This window comes from Cydia splendana, chromosome 11 (assembly GCF_910591565.1).
Source record: "Cydia splendana chromosome 11, ilCydSple1.2, whole genome shotgun sequence".
NCBI classification, from domain to species: domain Eukaryota; kingdom Metazoa; phylum Arthropoda; class Insecta; order Lepidoptera; family Tortricidae; genus Cydia; species Cydia splendana.
Window position 1 is genome coordinate 11,635,443 of NC_085970.1, and position 15,866 is coordinate 11,651,308.

The 15,866-nt window shown below is 40.6% G+C and overlaps 1 pseudogene; it reads right to left on the reverse strand.

Moving 5' to 3' along the window:
- Positions 1-2,800: 2,800 nt before the first annotated feature.
- LOC134795052 (uncharacterized) lies at positions 2,801-3,558 on the reverse strand (annotated as a pseudogene).
- Positions 3,559-15,866: the final 12,308 nt, after the last annotated feature.

Sequence of the window (15,866 nt, forward strand, 5' to 3'; positions counted from 1 at the left end):
ACTTTTTAAAGTTCTAAAATGTGTATCCAGTCTATTTTTAAAAGTGTTGACCGACGGTGCACTAACAACAGTTTCTGGTAGAGAGTTCCACACATTTACCACACGATTCGGCAAGAAGTGTTTTCTAGGGTTACTAGCACACGGAGGTTTGACAAGTTTTTTAGAGTGTCCTCTCAACCTTACATTCTGACTCGATGTGTATAGGTCTTTAATATTTGGAACATTGTAGTGACCGGACAAGATTTTGTAAGTCTCAATAAGATCGCCTCGCTTCCTTCTGTCCTCCAATGTTGTAAGACCTAATTCTTGAAGCCGTTCTTCATATGGTATGTCTTTCAATGAAGCAACCATTTTAGTTGCTCTTCGCTGAACTTTTTCCAGTAATGTGATATCCTTTTTAAAGTAGGGGGACCATATCTGAAAAGCATACTCAAGTAAAGGACGAAGATATGACTTGTATATTCTAATAAATAGTTCCTTAGTAATAACATGGAATGCTTTCCGGATCATATACAGCATAGAATTTGCTCTCTTGGTGATTTTGGTGATATGTGTGTCCCATTTCAAGTTATGTGAAACAGTGATGCCCAGGTCTCTTTGACTAGCTACAGCTTGTAGGGGAACAGAGTCAATGTGGTAATTTAGTTTAGGGTTTGTTTTCCCTATGTGTAGAACTGTGCACTTGTCAGCATTTAGTGATATGAGCCAGTCTTTAGTCCACTGAATTATGCGATCTAAATCACTTTGGATAATATTATGAGTTACTAATGGATTACCCATAACTTTGGTATCATCAGCAAATATTGACAGTTCCGAATGTACTACACTCTTCAGATCTGTTATAAATATGCCAAACAGGATTGGTCCAAGGACTGATCCCTGAGGAACACCACTATAGACGTTGTGTGCATTCGATAGAGTTTTCCCTACTCTTACTTTAAATATCCTGTGGGTTAGAAAGTCCGATATCCATTCAAGGAGCTGACCACGAATTCCAAAGTGCTCCAATTTAGCAATAAGCCTTCGAATAGGTACACGATCAAATGCCTTTTCGTAGTCTAGGTATATGACGTCCGTAGGCTGACGATTGTCCCAGTCACGTGTCCACTTCTCAAGACACACAAGAAGATTCGTCACTGTGGATCTTTTCGGTATGAAGCCATGCTGCTCATTGATAATTACATTCTCCCTACTTATGAAATTTCGCAATTCAGTGACTATAATTTTTTCCATAGTTTTGCAGACTATACTTGTGAGGCTGATTGGACGATAGTTAGCAGCAACAAACTTATCACCTTTTTTATATATGGGAGTGACATGTGCTTCCTTCCAGTCTCGAGGTAGGGTTCCATTCTTGAGGGATAAATTCATTATAAAAGCCAGGTCATGGACAAGCACGCTACTGCACTTTTTAAGAAAAACAGAGGGAAGAGTATCCGGTCCCATTGAGGTGGAGTCGCTAAATGCTGCTAACGTTTTTGCCACGTTCTCAGGAGTGAAGTTTTAGTCTGAGAAAAAATACTTACTTAAATCACTGACATAGTGTCGAAAAGTGGCGTTTAGAATCCGACTCGAGAAGACTACATTGCTACATTTGCTACCCGTCTTGCATGATTACTGTCCAGAAAGGAGCATAGGAAGTATGTAGGACTCCGATTAGTATAATAATTTTTATTTTCTAGTTTTTGGTACACTTTCTGATTAAAATAAAACCGTTTTACTTAATTTTATTTTTAAGTTTTTACCTTAGTAGCATTACGAGTTAATAAACATATTAGATTGCGCCCCCGCTGCAAGATGGCAATAGTTATTTATCTTACTAGGGGGCAAAATCGGATTTGATTTACAGTTAGTATTTTCTTGGCGTTGGTGTGGTGGAAAAAATGGGGTTAGGCTGTATCAGTATATATAATTATATTATATCAGTTCCGCGTAGGGTCAAAGGCCCGAAGCGTCCGGGAGGTTAGTGCGCCAACACAAAAAAAACAATAGTACCAGTGTCTAGATGCGAAGGCTGAAGGCCGAGCTCCGCGTAGGGCCGAAGGCCCGAAGCGTCCGGAAGGTTAGTGCTCAGACACAGAACAATGGTACAAGTGTCTTAATTGCGAAGCCCGAGCTCCGCGTAGGGCCGAAGGCCCGAAGCGTCCGGAAGGTTATTACTCAAACACAGAACAATAGTACAAGTGTCTGAAGGCCGAAGCCCTGAAGCGTCCGGGAGGTGAATACTCAACACAGAACTATAGTATAAGTGTCTAAATGCGAAGGCCGAGGGCCGAGCTCCGTGTAGGGCCGAAGGCCCGAAGCGTCCGGGACGTTAGTGCTCAAACAAAGAACAATGGTACAAGTGTCTTAATTGCGAAGGCCGAAGGCCGAGCTCCGCGTAGGGCCGAAAGCCCGAAGCATCCGGAAGGTTAGTGCTCAAACACAGAACAATGGTACAAGTGTCTTTATTGCGAAGGCCGAAGGCCGAGTTTCGCGTAGAGCCAATGGCCCGAAGCGTTCGGAAAGTCAATACTCAAATACAGAACTAAAGTATAAATGTCTAAATGCGAAGGCTGAAGGCCGAGCTCCGCGTAGGGCCGAAGGCCCGATGCATCCGGGTTAGTGCTCAAACAAAGAACAATGGTACAAGTGTCTACATGCGAAGGCCGAAGGCCGACTTCAGCGTAGGGCCGAAGGCCCGAAGCGTCCGGGAGGTTAATGCTCAAACACAGAACAATGGTACAAGTGTCATAAAATACACTTTTGCAACAACCTCTTCTTCTTCTTAAACCTAGCGTTTTCCCGGCCTAGCGCCAGGGTCCGCTTTCCTGCGTGTGCAGTCTTCTCCACTTCGCCCGGTCTTCGGCATCCTCAGGTGTGAGATTGTTCTCTCCCATGTCCGCTGTCACGACGTCCAGCCAGCGCTTCTTAGGCCTACCGCGGCCGCGTGATCTAGGGCCTTGGACGTAGTCTACCAGTCTGCGGCGTATATGGCCATACCATCGGAGGCGACTTTCCTGCATCTTATCCGCTACGTCTCGGATGCCGAGGCTGCCACGGATGTGTTCGTTACGTATGCGATCTAGTCGCGTAACGCCACACATCCATCGCAATATCTTCATCTCCGTGACGTGAAGCTGCTGGACATGCCTTCCGAGGACAGGCCAGGTCTCGCTACCATATAGTAGGACTGGTCGGATGAGGCTCTTGTACACAAGGCCCTTTAGCTTCACCGGTATCCTGGGGTCGCAGAGGACACCGGTTACTTCTCGCCTTTTTGCCCAAGCAGCGCTAATTCGGGCTTGGACGTCGTGATCGGTTTCACCCGATTCGTGCAGCACGGACCCAAGGTATTTGAATTTATTCGTTTTCACGACAAATTCGTCTCCTACCTTTATGGGGTCGGGGTCCGTGCCGCCACATGCCATGTACTCGGTCTTCGCAACATTTAGTTTCAGACCGCCGTTCTCTAGCGCACCCTTCCATTGGTTCACTTTATGCTCCAGTTTCTGTTTGTCCTCATCTGTCAGTGCAATGTCGTCAGCGTACGGTTTTGCAACAACCATAATAGAAAAAAAAAATTAAACACATTGTCTTACTAATTAAAACTGCAATAAGTAAACTACTTATTGTACTTAAGATTTAATCGTAATATCTTGAATTACTTAAGTGCGATAAGTACTTATTGCAGTTATGGCTTGTAATTATATCATGTCTGTATTGGACCATCCTAAGCATAAGTGCGTTTGCTCATTTTTTATAGTATTAATAAATAAATAAATAATTATTAGGTACGTACAAATAAACTCAATAACATTATCTTTTTTATTTTTATTTTTTTTTTAATTTATTATATAATATATATTATTTTAAAAACACAGTCAAAAATTAAAATTAAAAACTAAAGTTAAAAACTAAAATTAAAACTAAGCCTAAAAATAAAACTATAAATAGAAAATTTGCCCCAAATCGCCGTCTATTGGCAGCGTACCCAGAAGGCTGGCAGCATTGCCACGTTGTATGGCAATGCTGATCCGCTGCGCTAGATATGACCCAGCCCTCTGGTCACGCGTCAACTCGACTAACCTGCGGCTACATTCGTTGAAAACCCTGTGGGCGCTTTCCCCCCAAGGCCCCATAGTCTCAACCCCAAACGGCTCAAATATGCAGCCACTATTTATGGCTGCATACTTGCGCCGCTTGAGAAGCTCGGCCGAGTTGGCAGCCGAGCCAGCCTTCACTGCAGTGCCGTGGAGATGGGACAGCGCTAGGGTGTCGGCACAGGTTGCGTCCCAAACCAGCGGCCGTCCCATCTTCCACGGCACTAGGGTCATACCGTCGGGTCTTTTACCGTCATCGCGGGCAAGGCCGGTAGGTTCTAAAACTGCCGGTGTCCCCGCACTGGCTAAGGCCCGACGGATGATATCATTAAGGCTGGCATGGCGGGGGGCACGCCCAGCGCTTCTACCGCAGGATAGACCATGGTGGCCCAACCGGTCAACTGGGTCACCGCAGCGACAGCGATGTGGGGAAACACAGTTCACTCCCAGGCGGAGAGCGACGGAGAGGCGGAAGGTGGAGTTGTCCAAAAGTGTTCCAGTTGATATGGAAGGCAGGGCTTGGAGCCACTGCCCGGATTCCCACTCGGAAGCGGCGAGCAGGCGAGCGCGCTCATGAAGGCTGGTTGCCGTTTGATACAGATTATGCCGTACCAGCCTACAAAGCGGCTCGTCCCAAAGACGCTGTGAATTGGGATTATCGGGCAGGTCAGTGTTTGGGCAAGAATCACTCCATGCATTTCTGGCCTCTAAATTAAAAGGTATGTTTAATTGGTCGATTGGGGACTTTTGAATTTTAGAAATTAGTACCTGTGAACTATTTGTTGAGGACAGAAATGCAGGGAGCGATACGCTGGACACTTTTCTGATACCCAGGCCACCATGCCGTATTGGCAGGGAAGCTTGGGTCCATGAGCGGTCTTCCAAGTTTATGTTAATAACTGAAATTAATAGATTTTGAATAATTTTATCGATTTTTTCTAAAAGAGTGGGAAATTTCCAAAAATGACTGCACCTTAGAACGTAAGTGAATTTTGGTACGAAAAGGCAGTATCGGATAACGGTGTACGCTACATGAGCATTAATTCTGGACATGCGATCCGAAACTTCGTTGAGGTTTTTAATTTTGTTCTCTAAAAAATCTGAAAATGATTCGTCCAACACAGGTGCCCCTAGGAGGTGAAGTGAGCTTTTCTCCGTAATTTGAATACTAGGAGCAAGACGACGGAATTTAGAAAGTACGAAATCTTTGTCTAGACATGTATCGGAAAAGAAAAGTTCACATTTAGAAGAGTTCAGTTCTAATCCGATACCGCGGAATTCTTCGATTAAAACGCGAAAATCGTCTAGAACTTCGCTTACATCACCTCCTAGGGTGCCGTCGTCTAAGTACCATACATTAAATTTGGAATTTAATTTTACTATTATTGGCTGAATCGCTAAACTGAAAAGCGCGGGGCCAAGCGGGTCGCCTTGTTGGCAGCCTACGGCTGAGGAGAGATGGTTTTCTTTAAAAAGTAATTGGGAGGCGCTGCTGTAGCATTGCCAAATAAAGTTATAAATTTGTGGTACTTTTATGCGTGTTTGTTCCAAGAGGACAGCTCTGTCGACACTGTTAAACGCATTTTTTACGTCCACCTTCAACAGGACCTTACCAGAGGTTTGCGTTATATGAGTTCTGAGTGCATGGACCGCGGCTTCACAACCCCCCTTTGAACCGAAACCCAATTGGGTAGGCTGGAAGTACTCGCTTAGAGGGCGGGATATAGCAGTGCAGCCGTAACATTATCTATTTTAAAATATATTATTGCGTTTTTCTCGAAAGTAGCTTGACTCTAGTTATTGCACTTTTCGTTAGGAGGGCAGTAATGCCGATAACGCAACGCATGCTATTCCGTTGCCGGGCGTCAGACCGTCAACAACTCCTGAGGATGCCTCGTAGAGAGGCGAAACACGTGTCGAGTATTATTCTTTTGGTGGTGGTTTGTTATATTTATTTGCGTATTTATTTTTGCGGTGGGAGGGTGGGAATATTAATTGCATGTAAAAATACGCAAGTAAGTATAACGGGTTAGCACTGATTGACTAGCACGTTATCTTTTCGCGGATTAGCAAAGTAATATTTTGGTTTTAATTAATATGGATTTCCGCAAAGTAACGCCTGATTCTCTTCACTATGGTCTTATTACTCTTTTATTTTGCATAAAAATTAGAGAGAAGCCAACCCTCATCGAGGCTTCACACAAAAGTTACCGACTGGGCGCCTCCTTTGTGGACAGTGAGACAAACAGCGCAGATTGATTTTCACGCTCCATCGGAGAAAGGGATGGACGCTATTCTCACAGGTTACCGAGTCGCCTCATGCGAAGCAGGGCCTTTCTCTCAGTTCCACAATGATTGCCTGTCAAATATCAAAAGTGCGACCAAAATTATTGTAGTATTGAATTAAAAAAGAATAGGTATGTGATTGCATAAATTATTTGCTTTTGTAGCAGTATAACTATTCCAAGCACATTCCAAGATATAACCACCCACCGTATCTCCTGTATACAGATTTTCGTAGGTATTTTCCAGTGCGCTAACCTTAAGTTATAGTATATTCAAGTGGCCGTTTGCGGCTGCTGCTATGAAGCTCTAAAGTGATGACGCTTTTTCATTTGTCTGCTTCTTCGCATTCGTGAAATGTTCATAGAGCTTTAGCACACTTCAATTATCGCTCATTTTAGCTTCAAGCGTGATTATAGATCATTTAATGACGGTAAACGGTTTTCCTCTCACTCGCAATACCAGATCCCTATAATTAATGAATTATGATGATGATGATGATGTAACCTATTTTCATTGCTCTTGAGTGTATTACTTTTAACACTTATTTTTATTTCATTTGTTGCAGTGTAATAGACAACGGAACAGTCATAGATGATATAGAAGATGATAGTCAATATTAAGTATATATTATATAGTTACCAATTGTTCATTGTAGTAAAACTGTTTCTTTTTTATATATATATTCATTCTAGTGTCAATTTACTTCGTATTATTTGTTCTTAAGTCCATACATACACAATGACATAGTTTAAACCATATCGTTGTTTCCTATTCAATGGAATTTTTGTCGAAAGTAACTCAATATTTTATTTTATTTTGTCCACATCTTATTAAAATACATATACTATGTGTATACAGTCATAATGAGGAATAATAGGGCTTTTTCGTAAAATTATTGTTTTTTGTCTACATTTTAAAATTAAAAAAAAAACGACTTTTATTTGAAAAAAATCAAAACGTCGAATTATTTTTTTTTCATTTTTTAAAAGTTTTTTATATGAAAACGTATAAATTAAATATCAGAAATGAATTCAGCATCATTAAATTACACGAAAATGATACCAAACTTGACCACAAGGCAAAACTTTTTTTTACAAATTTTGAGGGGCAGCCTCCTTAAGTCAAAATTTTGCATCAAAAATTCGATTGGCTTCCCTTCCTAAATCAATCTGTAAGTCAAAAGTTTTTCACTTTTTTGCTCAAATCCGGCCTAGGGCACTAAGTAAGAAACTAGGGCGGTGTAAGAAACCGATTTGTTTGTGTGATACAGACTGGAAACTTGCGGATATCCTATAAACGGTCGACGTGCTATTCGTGCTAAAGTCGTGGAGCCACTGGGATTTTAGAAGCTAGGCTGTAAGCGATAAGAATATAGCTTCTGCAAATGGCGTTGGGTTGGGACTGAATCATTTGAACAGATATAATTGAAATATCCCAACAGAAGATGCTTTTAAGTGAAGAATTGAAGATAAATGATGTGCCTCCTTCCCATGAAGCGGTATCCCGGTTGCATCCTAAAGGAACTCCAAGTTCGCTTTGCAATCTGATTCCAAGAAATGGCGCAGATGCTGCATTAATTTTTACGGAATGCGGCGGACTTACCAAGCTACAGGGGAAACTCAGTCTTATTGGGATTAGTCTGGCTTGCTTAAGATGTTCTCTTTAGCAATGAGAAAATGAAAAAAATAAATAACAAAATCTGTTTCGCATAGTTCTTATGAAATTTATTAGTAGGAGATCGAAACCTCAAGTTTGGAATTCGCATGCCCAACTTATAGTAAGTAAGTATCATTGCTCTACAAAATTTTAGGTAATATGAGTTTGAGAGGGTCAAAATTATAGGTAATATACACGATAGACGATTAAAGGTTGACTCACACTAGATCGGACTGGGGCCGGGCCGGAGCTTCCGGTGCTTCGTTTTTACCTAGCTATACGTACCAGTACTCACTGTAAAAATTACATTTTCAATACTATTTTTAAACACTGAATATTTTTATGAAAGATAAATTATTTCCAATAAGCTGCTCGAGAATTCTCCGAGTTGGATTAATATAATAATTTCGGGGCAGGATTAATATCAAACAAACTTAATTTAAAAACCTATCAAGTTGTGGTTAAACTCTTCAACGAATTTCGCGGGAGAAAATTTACCGAATCCTTTTATAGGAGACTACCGGGAAGGGCAAGGGTTTTCACGGTAATTGTAACTAGGTAGGATCTTCAATTAATTAATTAAACAAGTTATTTATTTTCGATTTGCAAAGGCTCAATAAGTACTTAATAACTAAACTTTGTACGTAATTTTCAGACCAGTAACTAATGTAATTACTTGACATTTTGTAGACATTTTGGCATTTAGCCTTTAGCCGTTGTCCAAGGGCAGCGAAAATCGTAACATCATAGCATTGAATTATTATATTTTTCCTTTGCTTTGTTTTATGAGATACGATTATTTTGATGTATTGAACTAGCATTAAAAAAAAACGTAGCTTATTATTCATTAAATAAATATAAATGTTGTATAAAAACTTATAAACCAAATTAATAAAAATAAAACCTAAACTATAAAAAAAATCGCCCCTCGGCAAGGTGCCGTAGACGCTGGCAGCATTACCTCGCTGAATTGCAATGTTTATGCGTTGTCGGCCTACTGGTCCCCAATTATACGTATATTTTTAGGGTTCCGTAGCCAAATGGTAAAAACGGGACCCTATTACTAAGACTCCGCTGTCCGTCCGTTTGTCTGTCTGTCACCAGGCTGTATCTCATGAACCGTGACAACAACAAATACTAAAAACAGAATATAATAGATATTTAACTGGGGCTCCCATACGACAAACGTTATTTTTTTGTCGTTTTTTGCGTAACGTATGGTACCCTTCGTGCACGAGTCCGTCTCGCACGTGGCTGGTTTTTTTCATACCCAAGTAATTAAAATTACATAAAACATTATTATGAAAGATATATTTGATATTGAAACAGCAAATCCTAAAAGGTACCTTTTTTCATCAGATTCGCCCTTTCCTAATCGCAAACTTTATTATTTATGAAACAAAATAAAAACTAATTTCGCGCAGTGAAACAGCTCATAAAGGCGGTCGTGGAAGTTCGAAAGTTGGCGAGTTGTTGACCGTTGCGAGGGCCGGCTAAACACACAAATTAATGTTATGTGAGGAAAGTTGGACGGTTAAAGTAACAACTGCGCTTATTTCCTGCCTACTACTTACTGATCATCATCATCTTCGCGTTATCCCGGCATTTTACCACGACTCAGGTCCACTTGGTAATTAATCCCAACAATTGGCGTAGGCACTAATAGCTTTTACGAAAGCGACTGCTATTTGACCTTCCAACCCAGAGGGTAAATTAGATCTTATTGGGATTAGTCCGGTTTTCTCACGATGTTTTCTTTCACCGTACCTATAGCCCGCCTAGTACTGATATGCACTGCAATGCAATACACACACTTCTTATATTTGTATTTATTTGGTTAGTGTGCTAATCGCGCCCAACACGCAAGAAGTTATGTTGGGTGCGACAGAGGCACTACCGTGCAAAACGGAAATCGAAATTTCTTTATCCGGCTCTATCGATCGAATATGCAAGAGCGATAGAGAGGCAGATGATGAAATTTAGATTTTTCTTTACGTTAGGCCTCTGGACATTTTGAGTGATTGTGTGCCCTGAGCGATGCGTATGGCGCCTAAACTTCTTAGTGATAAAAATAGACTGCAAGAGGAGGAGGAAAAACATCATTCCTGTCAAATATCGAGATATTCTATATTCAAAAACCTCTACTTGATTAGAAGTTGACTTTAGAACACATTTCTTGTGGATCACTAGCGGTATAGGCCCCGTACATGAACTATAGGGGGCAGCATAGGAGCCGTCAGATTTTTGGCGAGAGGCGTAAATGTGTCGTTTATGCTTCCGGTGTAGCCCACAAGACGGCAGAACCTACTACGCACAAGTAAACGTAATATAGACGAGAACGGTAGATGGTATAGCACTTGCTTTGGCAATGTACATGTGCACATATGTTTCCGATTTAGGCCACAAGAGGGCAGACCCTCCAACGCGCACGGTCCCTATAAACTGCAAGTATTTAAGTATGTCAAATAATAAACAAACAAATTTCAACTGTTCCACCGGCTTGAGCAGGGCTTGAGACAGTATTATGATAACAACGAAACTTTTCAAAGATCTTTCGCTTTTTCTTTCACTCGATTACGACTTGATTCTGATAGCTCAAGTTTTATAACGTTTTTTGGATGAAGACGAAGGCTAATTTTAGATTTATTTTACTAGTTTATTTGGTTTTAATATCAGTGCGTCGCGCTCGCAAAAATATGTAAACCTTACTTGCTTAATAATATATATATAATATAATAGCTTGTACGTACCTATCTAAGTAATAAGGTTAGTGTATTTTATACATATCTATCTCGTTAAAAACCTCCTCACATTTGTACTCAATAGTTCCTACCTACAAAAATATCAATTTAGAGTTAGAGCAAGATCGTTGCAATAAGTCTGCAACGGTTTTGATAGCACACGCAGTGCAAGTTTTATTTTAAACGTCAAACTTCCATGAAAACTATGACGTATAAATAACACTTGCACTCCGTATGCTATGAAATTCGTTGCAAACTTTTCTTGGTCTAACTCTACCTGGTCTAGTTTTGTTTATTAGTCCCAAAATTGGTTTTCTATAGACGTATCTTGGGAAATCTATTGGTTATTGTTCTAAGAAGTCGGTATATGATACCTATACCTCGCTACGTATAGGTACAAAAAAAAAGTTGCTTTAAAAGGTCACCGAATCAAGGATGACTCACGTCACGCTAGACAGGGCCGTGCCCGGGTCGAGGCGTCCGACATGTCATTTTCTATGACGGCTGATCGGTGATCACGTGGTATTTTCCCATAGAAAACGAAGCGCCAGAAGCGCCGGCCCGGCCCCGGCCCTGTCTAGCGTGAGTCATCCTTTACAATCTCATTTTAAAACGACTTGCTGAAATGACATGATACTTGGCATGGACATTCCAGTTATGCAAAAAAGATAAAAATACGAAAATTGCTTCTAAAAATGCGCAATCTTATTTTTGAGGGTTTAATTATTTTTTTTACGATTACTTTTTTTAAACTTACAACAAATTAAAATTCATGATATCCGCGGTCCCGAGCGCGCACAGTCGTACAATCCATCTCGCTCATGCTTACTGCCAGTGAGAGTGAGAGAAGAACACAAACCTACGGGGCCTTTCTGGCAGGAGCCACGGACACGGCACGGAGCTCAGGAGAGACGGAGTTTTGTAAGCAATTATAATACGGAGCCTTGAGTGGTTAATTAAGTCCTACTTGGCTTCCAATCAAAACACTCTCAGTGCCCTACAAAATGATTAAGAAGGTTGTAAACAATATTGGAAAGTAATTTTGTAATCGGGCTCAGGTATAATTAGCAACGGAAGTAGGTATCTATTTATTTAAGCGTATGGCGTATTAATATTGTAGGCAATATAATCTAGGTATCTATGAAGGAAGAATAATCTGATGATAGAAACCGAAGGTATTGTTATATAATTCTCAACATTGCCTGGCTTTAATAATAATAATATGTTTTTATTCAAGCAACATGGCTCAAGGCTGTGAAACATAAAAATTAAATTAAAATGCTAAATTGCTTAATTTAAGATATTACCTACTAAAATATAAATTGATTTGAGGAAACATGTCAAAAAATAAAATAATAACAATTAAAATATAATTAAACAGTGATTTAAATCATAATAATTAAAGTAAAGTAAATAATGTCAAAAAAATATTAACATGCCTCCCGACAAATCAACCAATACTTACTTATTTATCCCATTTTTGAGACACTGGTGCATGCAATGACAACCAGTGCCTCACAAATGGAGAGTCAATTCGGTCAGCGACGACCGCTAGTAGGGGGCATGGGTATGGTGGGCAATTTTGAGGAAGGGTCCTACGCTGCGTAGATCGAACGTAGTGCTCTTTTGATGAAAGTCTAATCAAGTTAAAATTAATAAGGCACAAAAAAAATTTCAACCACATTGTTGGTTGTCGATAAGGTTCATTATAAATTGAAGCTATATGGAAATCTGATGTCCTCCCAGACGTATCCGTCGACGGCGACACCCGGACAAATCAGGTATTATGTAAATTCTGACGTGCATGGGCTCGAAAGTGACTTGCGAAACCGAGTTTTGTCTTAAACTTCCGGCCGCAAGACATGCATTAAAGCTCGCCTTTGAGTCGTAAGTTGTGTAGGAGGACTTGGGCCGAGATTTTTGAAGCTGGCGTTTAGCGTCAAGATCTTCAAGGCGTGCAGTTTTGAAGTTGTTGAGACCAGTGTTGATCGCAGTTCTCCAGTCCGATCTCCGAGTTGCAAGCTCCCCCCACGACTCACACGATATCACGTCACGATATGCCGCTGGCCGACAGGTGGCGAAAAAATAAATGGAAAATAGAGCCCTATACCGACAATAAGTACCCTTTTGGTTGAAAATGGCACAATTGGAGAATGATCGGATCATATTGTTAATGTATCACATTTCCTTAAAAGCTCCATGTTTCTCGTTTTTGAGACGTCTTAGAAATTGCAATCAAGAATGACAAGATAAACAACATGCGGCGATATGTCTGTTGTGTTGTGTCACTGACAGATGGCTACATCGCAGTTTTAATTAATTTTCTTTCATTACTGGACTAGACACAATTATGCTAGGAAACTTCTAAGAGTAACTTAATTAAAGAAATGAGATTGAAGTTTTTACGTTCAGTTGTGGTGTCAACGGAGTTCATGTCCAAGACACTTACAACTAATATATGTACCTACTTATAATATAAGTAACTTTGTAAGTGTAAGTTGGCACTCATTAATCATTGCATAAGTAGACCTAGAACTTTCTTGGTAAAAGCGAGTGCTTGACAAAATTCACGAGTTCGAGTCTATTGTGAGTGATTAGATAAGGAAAACATAATTCGCCCGCAGGAAAAGTTTAGAAAAGGGAGAAATTTAATTTTGGGACCGAAATCGAAAATAAATATTAAATAGTAAGCAAAGACCACATCAGTAGCTTTACCGTACCGGGTCACTGTACCGAGACCATCAGCTTCATAGGCCAGACAGGTCGTCAAAACCTCGAAAACCTCGTGATGTATATAGGCCTCTGAAAAGGAAGCGGGAGAACTAAGGTCATACAGCCCAAGGCTTGGCCAAAGTCAGTCAAAAAGCTTGAAACTGTGAAGGTGTAGGTTGAGTCTCGTGTCCTATCCCCCCGTTGGTTAATCCAGAGCGCGCGTTTCGATTTATTTTTGCACTTTGATCTTTGTACAAGGTTTGTTTCATTATTACAGTCAAATATCTCGGCTTCGCATTAAAATACCAGGCGTAGGCGGTGGGGCAAGAGTTCACCGAGTTCATCAACAATGTCGAGATTGCTTACGCAAAGCCAATAGGTATGCAAAGTTACTTTTTGTCCCTTGGGCTTCAGAAGATTGCTCCTACGCGACTTCCGAAAAAAACAATTCATAACTGGACAAGTTTCTTTTAGAATATTTCGGAAACTTTTGATAATGCTTGTAAGATTTCTTGTCGGTAAAGTTTCATTCATTTTTTGTTTGTATGAATGACGTCGGTCGTTGTTTGTGACGTAGTAGATATTTAATTCTATTATAAATATGCTGCTACAGAAGGAAGATTAAAGAATGTTTGACTGCTTAAAATTTTTAAAGTATGTTTCTACAGAACGACCACCTTAGAGCTTCTTGGTTTGAATTTCAGGTTCATAATTGAGATCAGTACTGCAGCTAATAAACTTCTTAGAGTCTTGTCGTATTTCCTACAGTCAGGCGGTATTTAACGCTCAATTACCTTATTTCTCTCTACCCGGGAAGTTCGCTTGTGCAATATTGCTGCCATCCATGGTATGCCTTCATCGAGTATTAACTATGGAAATTAAATTCAGTGAAGCGCCGAAGTCTCAACACTCGAAAAAACGACGATGAGTTGCTTACATAGATTGGACAGATGTGTTCTATACTATACCCTAACGGGGGCTCATTTCTCGAAAGATATTAGTCTAGTATTATTAGTGTGTTGTCATGGCCACCCATACGATTTGACATTTCGTGGACTAATAAGTATAGTAAGTTACGTAAGTAAGTAAGTACCTACCTAATAATATTAGTCTAATATCGTTCGAGAAAAGGGCCCCTGAGACCCCTGAGTGTACATTTTGAAGAGTGTGTAGGAAAATTACGCGACTCAATTCCATTGTTTATTTTACTACGAACCGAGTGGTGAGCAGGAATATATTTTTTTTACGTTACTGGTTTTGTCTAAAACTATTATTAGAACCCAAAAACATACAATGAGGGTCATAAAATTTTATCGATTAACATTGCGGTATATAGGGTTGTACCTAAATGGAAATATTTTGTAAATAAAACGGCCATGAAAACGCTAGAATGGAAATTGGAAATTGACCTGCAGCGTCCTCTAAATAAAACCAAACGAGAACGAATAACGTCAGGCAGCTTATAAAAGAAGAAAAAATAGAAAGAACCACAATGGCAGAAGTTAGTCTGTTCTGTAGCTACGTACGGCGCGAACTAGCCGCGTTCATTATTGGAAACAATAACTGCTCAGACTGCGAGAAAGGTGAGGACATGGAATCCATGGAGATGATATTACAACTGTTTTTACTGTAAACAAATCAGGCCATGGCCAATTGACCATGAATGTCTGAAATGAAATACCATACACATTAAATCCATTTGCATGGCAAACGTTTCTTGTTCCATTTGTATGGCTCTTTAGTTTACAAAATTTAAAAATATAGTTTCATCCGGCGGAAATCTAGAAACTGTATCAGTGTAGGTAGGGTGACTGCTATAGTTATTGGCCACTCCTTACAAATCTGAAATAAACAAGCCAATTTTCGAAATCATTTATTTACATACAATATATATACAGTGGTCAGGGGCGTATTTTGAAATTTGGCGCCCCGGGCATTGGCACGTTTCGCCGCCCCAGAACTCAAGTAAGAAAAACAAAATTCAATCCGCTAGGGGCGGCATATGCCGCCCCCGGGGGTTGGCGCCCCGGGCCATGGCCCGGATGGCCCTAGGGTAAATACGCCCCTGACAGTGGTACTACTAAACGAAATTAATAACTAGCTTAAATCTAAAATAGGCCCTTGAGGCATTGTACCAAGGATGCTGGCGGCATTTCCTCGCTGTATCGCAATGCTGATACGTTGTGCGAGGTAGCCGCCAGCTCTTCGGTCACCAGTTACGTCAACCAGACGCTTCGCGATTTCTGCGAACAACTTATGCGCGCTGGGACCCCATGGACCTAGAGTTTCAACACCAAATGGTACAAAATGGTACTCTCTACCGAGGCTCTTATATTTGTTACGTTTTAGAATTTCGGCGCTTTCCGCCGCTCCGCCCGCTTTGCAAAGC